This window comes from Natator depressus, chromosome 11 (assembly GCF_965152275.1).
Source record: "Natator depressus isolate rNatDep1 chromosome 11, rNatDep2.hap1, whole genome shotgun sequence".
Classification (NCBI taxonomy): domain Eukaryota; kingdom Metazoa; phylum Chordata; order Testudines; family Cheloniidae; genus Natator; species Natator depressus.
Window position 1 is genome coordinate 48,105,042 of NC_134244.1, and position 16,498 is coordinate 48,121,539.

The following is a 16,498-nucleotide window of genomic DNA, read 5'->3' on the forward strand; positions in this document are numbered from 1 at the left end:
AAGAGTCTATCATAAAAGTAAGAACTCTTAATTTATTGTAGTAGTGTATGGAGTTCTTTAGAGGAGATTAATCCATCAATAAAACAAAGTGTGCACAGCACTCTTGTGGCACAGACATCTGTCATTCAAACAGATGTCACCCCATAAACCTGCAAATATAACCCTGTTCTCCATTCTTTATGGATAATAGAATTCTTTAGGTAGATTTACTTGGTGGCATTTGTTTAAGTGACAGATGTTCATGTCATAGTGCTATTCAGTGGAGAGTTGACCTTATTTTTTCGGGGTAGTGGTTCCAGCTCAAGCATTTTAATTATATGTATGGAATGTATGTATACCTTCATTAAAATTAAACTCTATGCATGTTCTTATGCACAAATTGTAGTGTATGTAAGTGATGCTCTGAAAAATAAATTCAACAATTTGGTCTCAGGGCTGGATTCTGGCCTCCATTTTCTGCTTGTATACATCAGGAGTAACTCTGTGAAATCAGTGAAGACACATAGTTGTAAAACCAGTGAGAGATCAGAATCAGGCCCCAGCTACTCCAGGTAGATACTTGGCAGTCATGTAGATACTGTTTGCTGTAGCAGAGACCTGTCACAGCCAGAGGAGAGTCTGGAAGTGTTCTCTCACCAGCTACATTCAGCCCTATCATATCTTTTAAATTGAGGCTATGGCTACCGTACAGTTTAAATCAATATATGTGGATGAATTAGCCACCCCTCTGAGAGACATAATTTATGCCAGTTTAAGCACTGGTGTAGACAGTGCTATGTCGGCGGGAGAGCTTCTCCCACCAGCATGGCGACCACTGCTTGCTGGGGCTGGAGTAGTTAAGCCAACAGGAGAGCTGTCGCCCATCAGCTTAGAGCAGCTACACTAGAGAGCTTACAGTGGTGCACTGATGCAGCTGTGCCGCTGTAAGCTCTCTAGTGTATCCATAGCCTGAGTCTTTAAGGAAGCCTTGTCAAGCGGATACGCTTGAGTGCAGGTTCTCGTTCTTTGCCCCAGATGAGTCTCTTCCTTCCCATTCATCTTACCAGCTCCCAGGCTTGTGTGTTTCAAGTGGACTCCATGCTCCCCTTAATTTGCCCTCACTGAGTACTCTCTGCTGCTAGGACTGAGATTTCAGAAGCAACCCAGCTGAGCAGTGACTTGCATTCAGCAGATCCCTGCACAAAACAGTGACACCCAAGAAGACTCAAGAGCTGGAATTTTTTCTTCATTTTTCAAAATATCACACACAATCCAAATGGAGACGATATTTAGGAATAACCTAGATGGTTATATAATTAAATGTTTTAAGACTACAAGGTTAGTTCACTAACACGCTTATTATATGGCACTGGTTTGACTGCTGGTTGAATACTATGTCCAGTTCTGGTGCCCACAATTCAAGAAAGGTGTTGATAAATTGGAAAGGACTCAGAGAAGAGCTGCCAGCATGATTAAAAGGATTAGAAAACATCCCTGATAGTGATAGACTCAAGGAGCTCACTCTATTTGGTTAACAAAGGGAAGGTTAAGGAGTGATTTAATTACAGTCTGAGTATCTACGATGGGGAACAAATATTAAATAATGGGCTTTTCAGTCTAGCAGATAAAGGTATACCATGATCCAATGGCTGAAAGTTAAAGTTAGACAAATTCAGACTGGAAATAAGGAATAAAATTTTTAACAGAGAAAGTTAATTAAGCAGTGGAGCAATTTACCAATGGTAATGGTGGATTCTCCATCACTGATCATTTTAAAATCAAGATTGGATGTTTTTCTAAAAGGTCTGCTTTAGGAATTATTTTAGGGAAGTTCTGTGGCCTGTGTTTTGTACAGGAGGTCAGACGAGATGATCACAATGTGTCCCTTCTGGCCTTGGAATCTCTGAATATGTGAACCTTCTATAGATTTTATTGGAAACTGCCTTTGTTCAGTAAATCAAACAAGGAAATATCCAAAACCCTCCTCCACAATACAGTGATGTCCTTGATTTCATTAGGCCCACTGCAGTATGAACTGTATCTTGTCAATTACTTTTTTTTTTTTAAATGCTGAACTCCCAGTTGATTTCCATGGGGAGTTCTGCACCTAGATCAATGGCACAATATGCCCCATTATGCCCAGAAACCTATAGCAGGTTTATTTTGCTCATTATACAATCTTTGGTTCATGGTTCTCTCTAGTTACATTGTGGTAGAAAGCACTTTCCATGTGGTACTTCAGAACTACTCCACATTGTACAAGGAGCTGCATTGACTTACTATTTGTATATTAAGGGAAAGCAGTTTATTATTGTTATTTAACTTGAAAGCAAACACATTTTCAAAAGGAGTGCACTTTTGACTGCTTCACTTTGCAACTTTAATAGTCTTTTAATGTATGTTTTTGGGTGGGTTGGTATTAATATGGTGGTGCCCCTAAGGTATGCATTCAACAAACCTAGAAAACAGCATGACATTACTTTTGTAATCAATTTCTTCCTACTCACTATTTTCACCTTATTGTTTGTTGCTGTTATTTGTCACACCTTACCTTAAATATAGATTGCTATCACTTGAAAGCACTTGACAGGTTTTACTTCCATAAGTAATTCCATGAAATTTAATAGAACTTCTTCCATGGGTAAAGTTACTCCCTTGTGCAAGTGTTTACACGGTCAGGCTCTTAGTTTGTAAACACTTAGGTAATCAGAACATTCATTTTTTCAGTGCTTAATTAAATGCCTATTGTAGTTTTGGGTGCTACATTAATAATGATAAGAAAACAGCTCACATGGCCAACAGTTTAGCTCTTGTGCATTGATTTCAGAATTCAAACTCTTTTGTTGTTAGATAAAAATATGGTGCAAAGCACATTTAACAATAGCATGTTTTGCATTACATAGTGAATGTGCCGTCTCTGAGACGTCATGAATTTTCATAAATAATTTTAATAAACTTCAATTATTTTTACATTTTGTTAACACCATCACATCCATATATATAATATATAATTTTCTCTGTTTCACAGTGCCCATCCATAAGACTTGATTCACTTTTAGTAGCACAGAGATCTAATACACTGTCTAAAAAAAATTCAGGACTAGATTATGCCTGTAATCAATCTCTGTGTAAAGGATAGCAGGTAATCCACCTGTGTTTCTGGGAGAAATAATCTACAGCTTGCCCTCACCAGAAGCAGATAACAGCCACTACTGCCCCATCCCAGCTCAGTTATGCTGGCCTTTGTCCATCTTAGCCTACTCCTTGCCCTCATGCCTGGGGATAGCGAAGTAAAGGGTGTATAGCCCTCCCCTTCCTGCATGCAACTGCATTGGGTTTATGGGGAGTCTGCTGGATGCATCCAAGGCCCCAAATATGTTTCTGGCACAGTATTAACAATTAACCAGGTTTGAAAATTGAATTAATATTTTGTCCATTGTATGTAATTTATTTCTGTTCTATGTTTGTTTTTTCTAATGTTTTACTTTCCCATTTATGTTTACTTCAATACAAAATGTCTCAAGAGTTTAAAAATTGTTCATTTGCTTCAGGCCGTAAACTTTCTTTTTAGTACTCTGGAGAAACTCATTATGATGGATAAAGCATTATGAACAAATTGATAAAATAATGATTGTCAACTGACTGTTTATGATTTTTTTTTAATTAAAAAATTTTGTTGAATAAGTTTCCTTGCAATTCTGTGAAATAATTTAACTTAAAGTGAAAGAACGCTTGGCTCATTTTATTGAATTCAAGAAGGCAATTACTGGTACAGGTCAGAAATTGGTAAGTACTTCGGATAAAAAATTTCCAATTACACAGCTTTTTGAAAATGTTTGCAAATTTCTGGATTTTAAAAATGAAGTCTGTTTTCAAAAATAAAGTTGGTTTTGAAAAGCAAACTTTTTTATTGAAAACAAATGTGTTGGTTTCTTTTTTTTTTTTTTCATTTAAAAACACAGAGAGAGAGAACACTTTGAATCAAACAAATGGTTCCACAAAATATTTTATTCAGGAAATGTTGTCAAAAATGATTTTGTTGTCAAAAAAATTTCCATGCAGCTGTAATAGTTTTGCATCTACATAAGGTAAATGTATCCTGTTGTAAATTTGGGGCTTTGTCATTATATGGATTATGAATGTGAAAAAAGTTACACACATGCATAAGTTTCAGAGTAACAGCCGTGTTAGTCTGTATTCTTGTTAAACCCTGGATTTGTGCTGGAAATGGCCCACCTTGATTATCATACACAATGTAAGGAGAGTGGTCACTTTGGATAAGCTATTACCAGCAGGAGAGTGGGGTGGGAGGAGGTATTTTTTCATGCTTTGTGTGTATATAATAAGATCTTCTAAACTTTCCACAGTATGCATCCGATGAAGTGAGCTGTAGCTCACGAAAGCTTATGCTCAAATAAATTGGTTAGTCTCTAAGGTGCCCCAAGTACTCCTTTTCTTCTTACACATGCATAAGTGTGTGTCAGATTTTTATTGCCAGGTGTTTTGGGAAAGGAAAGAGAATGTGCCTTTTTCTTTACACACCATGGTCTAGCTTATCTCCAACATACAAGCACCATCCTTCCCTGCCCTGATATACTCCCCTTATGCTGGGGGCTATAAGTCATTTGGGCTTTTGGCTCATGGAGAGTTTCCCTGCAGCTTCACCACCTTAATTCTTCCCCTTCTTTTTGCCTTTCTGCCCACACCCCTTCCCAAGTTATATCTCCTCTTCCCTCCACACCCCAGCCAAAATTATTAGTTGTGCATGTTTGGTGTTGTGTTGGAAAAGTAGTTTGGTAAAGGGTTGCGTGCAGAATGGCAGTTAATGTTAGTGATGGAAAGCAAACATCCCTAGGGGATAGGAGTGGATGTAGTGGTACATGTCCTGTGATGTATAGTGGTGGGGTAATACTAAGGTGTATGCTAATGGGTGGAGGAGCAGAAGGTCTGAACTCGTAAGTGACTTAATATTTCATTTCCTTATTTTTACAGGTTTGTTAGGGTTCATACACACTTTAAAAAAACCTACCCACTTCACAACAGAATTTTGTATGCATTACTCTCTCCTAGGGTTTTTTAATCCTTAATTGTGGGTTAAAATTGGATAAACTGGGAGAATGTGAACTTATACAGAGTGGTGCAGCTACTGACAGAATATTTTATCTGTTGGAAGCAGCTTATGAACCCCTCACCAGTCAGCAGCTGCACGTGAACCTTCTCTGAGGTAGGATAAAATCTGACAGAAAAGTGTAGCTCCTGACAGGGAAGGCTTTATGTATTCCTGGCCCTCCCAAACAGACTTGTGTGCGCCGAGTCCCAAACAGCCAATCAGGTCTGTATGCACTGAACTTTCATCAAACATGTTTGTGTGCACAGCACATAAACATCAAGCTATAATGTGAATAACTTTTAACAATTACGCTAAATCAAATTTTTTAAAAAATATCCCTGTTGCACCAGTTCTCCACAGGATACACCTGTCTACCAAGTTTTGTGTTGATAGACCATATTATCTAGAGATAGCAGTCAACAATGAAAAGCAGGACTGCCAAGGAAAAAGTTCAGCTAGAGTCCAAATACAAGAATTCCTATAAAAAAAAATTGAGAAAGGAACCAAAAATACACTTACATTTCAAAGGGCTTAAAAACTAATCCTGCAGGAAATTTCACACCAGTTGGCCACCCACATTTGAAACAAAATAAAACAGGGATATATCATAGAATCATAGAATATCAGGGTTGGAAGGGACCTCAGGAGGTCATCTAGTCCAACCCCCTGCTCAAAGCTGGACCAATCCCCAATAAAAACATCCCAGCCAGGGCTTTCTCAAGCCTAACCTTAAAAACCTCTAAGGATGGAGATTCCACCACCTCCCTAGGTAACACATTCCAGTGTTTCACCACCCTCCTAGTGAAAAAGTTTTTCCTAATATCCAACCTAAACCTCCCCCACTGCAACTTGAGACTATTTCTCCTTGTTCTGTCATTTGCTACCACTGAGAACAGTTTAGATCCATCCTCTTTGGAACCCCCTTTCAGGTAGTTGAAAGCAGCTATCAAATCCCCCCCTCATTCTTCTCTTCCGCAGACTAGACAATCCCAGTTCCCTCAGCCTCTCCTCATAAGTCATGTGTTCCAGTCCCCTAATCATTTTTGTTGCCCTCTGCTGGACTCTTTCCAATTTTCCCACATCCTTCTTGTAGTGTGGGGCCCAAAACTGGACACAGTATGCCAGATGAAGCCTCACCAATGTCGAATAGAGGGGAACGATCACGTCCCTCAATCCGCTGGCAGTGCCCCTACTTATACATCCCAAAATGCCATTGGCCTTCTTGGCAACAAGGGCACACTGTTGACTCAGATCCAGCTTCTCGTCCACTGTAACCCCGAGGTCCTTTTCTGCAGAATTGCTGCCCAAGCCCGTTCAGTCCCTAGTCTGTAGCGGTGCATGGGATTCTTCCGTCCTAAGTGCAGGACTCTGCACTTGTCCTTGTTGAACCTCATCAGATTTCTTTTGGCCCAATCCTCTAATTTGTCTAGGGCCCTCTGTATCCTATCCCTACCCTCCAGTGTATCTACCTCTCCTCCCAGTTTAGTGTCATCTGCAAACTTGCTGAGGGTGCAATCCACACCATCCTCCAGATCATTTATGAAGATACCGAACAAAACCAGCCCGAGGACCGACCCTTGGGGCACTCCACTTGATACCGGCTGCCAACTAGACATGGAGCCATTGATCACTACCCTTTGAGCCTGACAATCTAGCCAACTTTCTATCCACCTTATAGTCCATTCATCCAGCCCATACTTCTTTAACTTGCTGGCAAGAATACTGTGGGAGACCATGTCAAAAACTTTGCTAAAGTCAAGGAACAACACGTCCATTGCTTTCCCCTTATCCACAGAGCCAGTTATCTCGTCATAGAAGGCAGTTAGATTAGACAGGCATGACTTGCCCTTGGTGAATCCATGCTGACTGTTCCTGATCACTTTCCTATGTTCTATTTTAAGCTGATTTTGGAATGCTACCCTAACTATTGAGTCACTCACTACCAGGTGCCTCCATAGCACTCAGACCATCTCTCTTTCCACATTTAGGGCCTGAATCTGTGAAATTCCAAGAACATTTAGTAAGGTATTAAGCACCCTCAACTCCCACAAACTCAGTGCCTTGGAAAAGATGTCTTGCCAGATTGAGCCCTTAGTGCTTTCATCTGTTTCCTCCAAAATCAGACCTAATTTAAGAAAGGAGCAGTATCTTCATGAATGATCCTGTAAAAGCTGCTTTACAGAGCCCTGCTAGTTTGTGGCAGTAAGGCTAGGATTTTTAAAACTGCTCAGTATTGGCTTCACTCTGCTCCCAGTGGCCTCTGTTGACTTCAGAAGAAGCGGAATGATACCAGTGCTGAGCACTTCTGAAGATCTCAATGTAAATATAGAGTAAATATCTCTGTATTTCTGGGAATTTATATCAGATTGGGAGTGGGAAGTGTGGTTGTACCTATGTAAATAAATAAATAAAAAGGTTCATCCTTGAAATACATTATAATATGAAAATCGCAAGGAATTCTCCAGGACAACACTGCAAAATGTTGTCATGTTGCAGCTGTATCATTATGGATGGGGGAGGTATTGTTTTTGCTCACAGGGCTCAATTCACAGAGGGCTGGCACAAGTCTTATGCATCACTTAAACTCCACATTCAGCCTTGTATAGCTAACTGCACAGGGATGAATTTCACTCATGGTGTATATTGAAAGTAATATCCATTGCAAATATTTCCTGATTCCTGCCCTTAGCCTAATAACTATTATGGTGCCAAAAATCTTGATTTATATTAACAGCAGTAGAAATCCAGACTATGTAATGTATGAAGTATAGTTGTAGACATGTTGGTCCCAGGATATTGGAGAGACAAGGTGGGTGAGGTAATATCTTTTCTTGGACCAACTTCTATTGGTGAGAGAGACAAGCTTTTGAGCCATACAGAGCTAAGAAGAGCTCTGTGTAAACTCAAAAGCTTGTCTCTCTCACCAGCAGAAGTTGGTCCAAGAAAAGATATTACCTCAATCATCTTGTCAGACTGTGTAATAACATTCTTATATACTCTGGGCCCCAACAGCTGGTTTCCTCTTCCTACCTCCCTTAGTATCCCTAATCCTTCTGTAAAGAATCATGCTTTGGAATGATCCCTCTCATAGCTTCTGCTATCTATGCCAAGAAGTTCTCTGGAATGATCATCTCTCTGTTCTTAAAACAAACACTATGGTCCAACTCCACTTCCCTCATTCCCCTCCATCTTTGCTTCTTTTCCAAATTATGCTATTGAGAGATGCTTAATCTATATCCCCCCTACCAAAAAACAAACAAACAAAAAACCAAACAAACCACCCTTCAATCTCTGATTCTTACACACTCATACTCTTATGGTTTCCCTTGAATATAGCACAACCCCAAACAACCAGTATATTAAAATTCTTTTATAACTCCTTCCCACAAAAATGAAGTCTGAGGAACACCCTAGATCTGAATTTTTATCTCTTATAAATAGCAGACCCTTACTAGACTCTCCCCAGTTCCTCAGTTAAAACCAGTTGTGTTCCCTAACATGTCTTCCTAATTTCATGTATTGAGATAAGGAGCTCCTTTTAGCTACCAGTTACATAAAAAAAAAAATGCAAGCTGATTTTCATGGCAGATGAGTACCCAGAACCAAAAGAATTTGCTAAGCTTATCAGCTTCTGTGAATGTTAAATGCTAAGACCCAACTGCTGGTGGAAATGATGGCAAGAAGTCTCATAAAAGGGAAAGAGGGAGAGATTTATAAATGTGTCTTTCAGAGGTTTGAGTCTTCTTTTAAAACACGCAATTACTTAGGTATATATTGGTGCTTGATTTGGGCTGTTTCCTCCCCCCCCCCTTCCATCTTAACATGATGAAATTCTGTAGTTTATGTAAGATTATTCAACATAGGTATACGGTGAATGTATTCCTTTATTTAATGTGGATATTGAAAAATAAATCCTCATCAGAGTATTGTACAGCAGAATAATCTATTCCAAGGCAATGCTTAAAATGATAAAATCTGGTGGGTTAAAATGGGTAACAACTCTGAATGATAGTTTTCACAGGAAATAATGAATACTGACACTTTTACTTAATAATTACACTACAGTAACAGTTTGGCTTTCTCAGAACAAAAGGTTAGGAAGGAGAATGTGGAAAATTAATGATAAATGTATCTAAATTAGATGTGAAGCCAAAATTCATCATCTCCATTTAGAGAATGACGCTTCCACAAATAACAGAATTTTAGTATAATTTGGGGTCAGAGAGAAGAATTAATTGTAGCTTGCTTTCAAAATTAAACCCATTTGTATATGCATATTCCCCAACCACTCCTCCTGTGCATATGTTTAAAAGCAAGGAAATACAGAAAACAAGGAAATATGGAATCTATCCAAAAATTAATTCCTCAATTTTTCATAATGATTTTTACACAGTTCCAAAGAAAGACATAAAAATATAGAAAAAGCATCTTTTAAAATGCAACCTAATTAGTGTCATGAATAACACTTGCTGTGCTCCCTCATCACTGCTTCACTTCCTCCAGTACTAGCCCATCTGGATCTCCAGCATATTGTGGTTGCAGAATAAAAGCTAACTGGATTATGTATCAAATAACATGCACAGCTATGCCATGGAAAAGGGATATATACTAATGCTGACATTTATGTATCGGGCATTCAGAATAAGAATCCTTGAATGGATTTAGTTCCTCAAAATTACTTTTTCCCTTTAATGAAATATGAAATATTTGTATTTGGACTATTTTAAAAATATTATTTTAAATTATTTATGAAAGAAATAAAGTGAAAAGTTTAAAGCCATTTGCTCACTCTGTCACTTTTTCTTTCTTTCTTTCCTTCCTACCTTTCCCCCACTCCTAATATGATAGGGAAAGGACCAGTTCCTACTCTCCTCCCCCAGCTGTTAGCAGATCTGAAAGATAGTTTTTCCAACAGCAATATCTAGCTTTTGGCAGACCTCTTGCACAGATACTGTGTACTGGTTCCTGAGGGTCTTGCTTCTACATCTGTCATGGGATTATCCTGTTGATAATATATGTGGGCTGTTAACTCTTTGGGTTTTGTTTTCCTTCAAGTACTAAAACAGTTTTTTGTTTAATATTTCTGAAGGTGAGTTTGGGCTTCAACAATATATATGGCTTTACAGTGCTCATCTCTGAATGAGACAGGAGTAACTATTCTCAGCAGTTTACTAGGACATTTTCTGATGAACAGAAGCACATTAAATGAGGCCCATTAATGCAGCCGACTGTATTGTGAAGCCTTCATGAATACCACCTCTGTTAGGTAACCTCCTATCTTAAGTAGACATGGGAGGGTATCCTCAAGGTTAGCATTATAATTTGGTGTGAACCCTTGGGTGATTCACTATAATGTGCAGCTTTTTGTTGTTTTACAACTTCACGATACTTTAGCTGATAAAACGTAGAGATGTTTTTGGTTCCTCAGTCTGAGAAACAAAGAATATGCCCTCTTCAGTGAATCATCTGGTATCATTTAACCATGTCAAACTGAAGCAAGCATAATGTCAAAAACTTACGATTTTAAGTTATCACCCATATGGCAGCAAAAACCCTGTGTTTATGCTGAAGATGCCAAGTAGCATATTTAAATTAATTACCAGTCCTCTTTGTGTAGTTGCCAGTAACTCTATTTTAAAACAACACTGAAGTTCAAACACATTTTGCTTATTGAGTCACATAAAAGGACACCTCAGAATGAAGGTGTTCATTTCCCTACCCTATTTCAGCTCCCCAGCCAGTGCAAGCCCCCACCTTTCAGCTGGGAGAAGAAAGGATCTGTGTTGAATATAAGGCATTTCCTAGCTGCACTAATTGATGTTTCTGTGTATTAAAATAAAAAAGTGAATGTTTATAAATGAATGTTTCAGAGAGTCCAAGAATCTCCAAATTATCTGCCCACCAGGAAGGTTCATTTAAATGGATGTTGTTTTTTAAAGGACTAAGTAATTACATTAAGGTCATATTCAATTTTTTGTTCCATACTAAACAAGCAAAACTCCTACATTTAAAAAAAAAAAAAAAAAAGCAATACACAAAGCAAAGCATTCCAAATCAGGAAGTGACAATAAGGTTGTCTCTGCATTAGGAATTACACTGATCAGAATCTCTGTCTATGTTTGTAATCTACATTTAAGATTATAGTCAGTCACTACCCCAAAGTGGGCAGACATTTAGCTCTTTCTGCTGAACACTTTATAGGAGTCCTGCCACTAAAGAAAACTTCTTTGTGAAATGAAGTAAAAACAATATTGAAAAGCTACAGCAGAGCCGCTCATTGGAGGCAGCACAAACTATATAGCTATTTAGTGGGCCCTTTCAGAATAGGGAGAGACACAGAAGGTTCTTTATAATAGTGGATACTCCATCCATCTCCCTTCCCCTTGCACACAGCTCATTAAAGCGTATGGTGCCTTCCTTCAACCCCACTCAAAAAAAAAAAAAGAAAAGTAAAAAAAAAATTCTTCTCTGCTGTCCACAGAAAAACAAATCATTCATTGTCTATACTGAAGAATGTGTCTTCTTCTTAAACTGCTTTTAAGCAGCCCAACACTAGTAACCCTAGGCATGGCTAGCTGAGGATATAATATTTGAAAAGTATTGTGAGTGTGGCATAACATTTGAAAAATATTATCTCGAGTTATGAAAACTAGTTTAAGAGCCTGGGCATTTTCAGCTCTGAGAACCAGGGACTCTTTCAGGCTGAGAGATGAAGATTACATATGGAAAGGGACTCTGAGCTTTGATGTGACAGAGACTGTCTGAGTGCATGTAGTGAGAGAAATCTTTGCTGTCAGCCTCTGCATTCAAACACAAATTATCTTGCTTTACTGTTAAATCCCACTCTGTTAAAAACCTCTGTGCAGGAATGATTCATTTATAAATGAAAGTAGATTAGGATAAGTATTAACCATGAGTCTTCTGTCCACTCATTTCTCTCCTGAAGAAATTATCCACTACTTGAGTTCAAGTGCGCTAGCTGCTCTGCACCATAACAATCCATTAATCTTCAAACTTCCAAAAGTGTCCTTATGTGCCTTCATATTTCCATCATCTTCAGGCTGCTTAGTCTGTAAGTCTCACTAGGAACTGTAAACACTTGCAGCGTATTCATATTAAGGCTTCAGGAGAACGTTACAGGCCTGTAGCAGGTGTTTTATTAAATAAATATTTGGGGGTTGTTCCAATTAATGAGTTGTAAATGTTACCTTGCAAATTCCTAATTGGATCAACATGTATTACTGTGCTTTCTCAGATAATGTGAGGTACCCTGGTGTGAGTCTCCTTTCTCAAATATTTAGTGTTCGAAAACATCAAACTCATATTTTTACAGATGTGTGCACTTTTTTTTTTGTGCACACCAATTCACCCAATGTGTATATACAAGTCAGAGCTTTGGTACACGCAAATGTGTACACACAGTTTGAAAAACTTGGTCTCTGAATTTAACAGCTGCAATAATAGAACAATTCCTTGAATATACAGATTTCATTATGTATCTGATTAAAGATCACTTTTATATAAAAGGAAATAAATTGTATTCTTGGCACATGTATCCATGTTATACATGTATAACAGTAAGAACATCATAAAGGCAAATTTGAAGCTTAAAGTTTCAAAAGTTATTGGGAGAAATCTATTCAGAATTGTTTTGCTTTGTATTTAATCCCTGTGTTTATATGAAGTGTGCCATATTTTACACAGTTGTGTATCTTGTGCAATCCCACATCATTCCTTTTCTGTTTTTAATGCAAATCTGTGCCATTGGATTCTTCAGTATACTTTTTAAAATAAAGGGAACTATATATATTAGTCCATGCTACTCAGAATTCAGATACCCTCCCCCACCCCCCCCAGTCTATTGTGTCAGGCTTTTATGTAATTGACAAGATGATTATTCTCAACGGGGTCAGTAGGATGTGTTTTTAAAATCCCTAGATTAGGATAGATTGTAACCAATGACTGCAAGCAGCCATTGGGTCAGATCCTCTAATACAGTCAAATGCACAGATTGCAACAGGTCAGGGTTGGTATGCAAAGGAGGCTAAAAGCTTACCTTTTCACTTCCTTGATCCTCCTGCTTCTCTATGCATTACTAATCTCTTGGGCTGCTCCAGCATGTGCCAGGGTATACTGACAAGGGATCACAACCTGCCTGGCATTCAGCGTAGCACAGGGGCAATCCAGCCACGCCACCGTCTCCTTGTTATATCAGCAGCAGGGAGGGCAGTGGCAAAAGATAATCCTATACTGATGTGACAGCTTGGAAAAAATACCCTAATATTGGGCTGCTTCTCCTTGGAATGGTTAATTGACTTTACATCTGGATTACTCTGGCAGTGCGGTACAAGGCATCTCACCTCAAGGGAGGATTTGGCACATTAGGTTTAATGTTCTGACAATTCCATAGTAAATGGTTTGTTTTTTAATATTACTATACAAAGAGTGAATAAGCCAGTCTATGTTCAAAATTAGTATTTCTGTACATATATGCAATCCAGGAAACTGATAATTCAACATGGCACTTCATCTCCTTCCTGTCTAGCATACTGGGCCAAATTCCTCTTGGTGTATTGGATTGAGATACTTTACTGGAATTTATGCTTGGGACAAATTTGACCTTTTACATTTAGGCTCTACATTGGAATGATCTATAAAGAATGCTATCAGCATTTCTGTGTGCTCTGTTATTGTGTGTCAGGGTGCAATGGGATATGTTAAAGGAGATTAAGAGTTAAATTTAAATATGTATATGTTTGTTAGACCCTTTGTTAATCAGACAATATTTCGGTAATCATATAAATTAAAGAATGAAGTGGATTATTTTGTGGGTGGGTGGGTGGGAGATTAAAAGAGGTAACAACTGAATTTTGCTTTCAGAATCATGTCTGTGTCCTGTTGAAGTAAATGGGAGTCTTTTATGCATCTGAGGACAGCATGAAAACCGACATAGAAACACTTGAATAGCCATGGGAGCAGGAGGACTGGAACCTGGGTCTTCTTCCAGGAGAGTGTCCTGACCACTAAGCTATAGAGTCCCGGTCACTCTCTCTGGAACAATGAGTATTTAATTATTTCATACAAAGTGGAACAGTTTCAAAAGGCAAGATGGAGGCCCCTTCTTCACCCTGTAAATACCCTATAGCCCAGTGGTTAGGGCACTACTGTGGGAAACCTGGGTTCACGGTCCTCCTTCACATCAGGCAAAGTGGGGATTTGAATCCAGGTCCCCCACATCCTACATAACTGTTCCAACCACTGGGATATGGGATATATATGGGGAGTAGCAGCTGCACCAGCATTACTGTTTGTGAAAAAGGGCTGATCGGGCTTAGGTGCCTAACTCCAAGAGAGCAGTCATGGCTAAGCATCCCAAGCAGAGATAGACGCCTCCCTCTGGCCCAGAGTTAGGCACTTCAGTCTCTTTGAGCCACACCCCTCTCCTTGGCACATCCTCCTAGCTAATTTAGGCAGTGCCCACTCAGCTCACTTGCTTTTGTGAATCCCATTTTTAGGGGCTGGAGACTCCCCATTCCTTGTATAGATACCCTGGGCCCCTAACTCAGGGTTGAGGATTCCTCTAGGTGGCAGGGTGCCTAAAGTCAGGCATTGCAATGCTGAGCCTAAGTCTCCTTTGGGAGCCTTCACCATTTATATGTAATTAATTTCCTAGTTCTTTACAAATAAAATTGGGTAGAAAATGGTAATTTAAAAGCCAGATAATGTGTGTGAAAGATTAAATGTTATAACGCAGTACCAGCGCAAAACGCAGGGTTAAATGATTTTATCTAGTGCATGGCAATTAGTGGTAGCATTATTTTACAGGTACCAAGTCAGCACTCATTTTTATGTTTTGAGAAACATCATAGTCTTCTATTTTGGCGAGGCATCTGCTGCCCTCAGGACTAGCACCATGTGTTTGAATTTACAGCAGACTTGCAGAGGATCCCTGGAGAGCTTCATCACAGATGCAAGCCTACTGTTGGTACCCACAAGAATCTGTTCAGTCATCATGGTGTGCGCAAGGAGACAAAACTACACAGCAGAAATAATTCATGACGATGCACCAAAAAACATTAGTCTGAGGCGCCGTCTCTGGAAGTTTATAGGTTCTGACATCTGACTCTGGTTTTGTGGCAGCCCTGAGGATTTATCAGCAGTACCTTATCTCCTCCCTATATCTTCCAAAAAGTTCAGAAAATTTACAGCTTCAGACTACAGTCTGCAATGTTATTGAATTTCCCAGAAGTGTATTTAATTACTCACCAAAAAATCCACTAAACAATCACATCTATTTTGACCAACTAAGAGCGCATTCAATACTAATGAATATCTTTTTCATAACAAGAGGTGCTACATTGCCTTTATGCATTCCCAAAGCATCTTCAGGTTCTAGTTTAGATCTGTGCTGAATACAGCCTAAAAATTTTGATCTTTGCACTATCCCTCCTCAGACTCTGTGCACTAGATTTTCTCCTGCACCACAGCTCAACTCTATACCAGGGAGAATAAGCGTGTCTGGGATTCAATTCTGGGGGCCACCCCTGAGATTCACTTATTACAGCGATGGGATGTATATAATTACTTAGATAACATGGCAGTTATTTAATGGCATAGTTAAATGGTGCTTGTGTATGTAGTGGCAACATTCATAATTGATGCCTTGGACCATCTATGCCAATTCCATGTATCCTTTCTGCTTCGATGTAAGTAGAGGGGATGGTGATTGGTTTCATTCTACTTTTACAACTGGGATGGAGAGTGACAAAGATTAGCAGTATCAGCTCTGCAGCATGGTCTTTCCTATCCTACTGACCTGCTTAAGCCTCCCTCTGTGCACACTGCTCTGTGGGTCTGCAGGAATGAGATCAGGAGATGGTTACTCATTGTGGCCTGATTTCCCTCCTAAAATTAGGCTATCCTCACCAGCATAATCCTAGACAGCGAGCCCCATCTCCTGGGTGACTTCCACCAGCAAGGAGTAGTGATGCCATCAAGGCAGGGAAGAAATACAGAATTGCTAAGGCCTGTATACATATAGCACATGTATGGTGCTGAAGGTCCAGACTATTCTATGGAAGAAGGAGGTTTATGGTTTGTAAACCATTTTTCCCAGGCTCCCCCATCCTGAAATGGAACAGTGAAACTGGAACTATGCCAATCAAAACGTTCAGGAAATGTGCAGAGATTCCTGCTCCATGCAGATTTTTCCTGCATAAGGGAAGACTTGACTTCACGGACTGGAAATGAGTCTTGCTTATTTTTGGATGATCTGTTTTTACCTAATTGCCTGCAAGATAAGTTGGAACATTAATGTAGAGGCATGTGTTAAGCAGTGGCAAACCTTGGTCCAAGTTGCTTAAAACTGTAAATAAAGTGTAAGTAGCTTCTAATGGGATATTCATCCTT

The 16,498-nt window shown here is 39.2% G+C and overlaps 1 protein-coding gene across 2 annotated transcripts in view; it reads left to right on the forward strand.

The window, feature by feature from the left end:
• The window catches only part of ZNF804A (zinc finger protein 804A), a 231,691-nt gene that overhangs the window by 63,259 nt on the left and 151,934 nt on the right, over positions 1 to 16,498 (forward strand). The window lies entirely within an intron of this gene.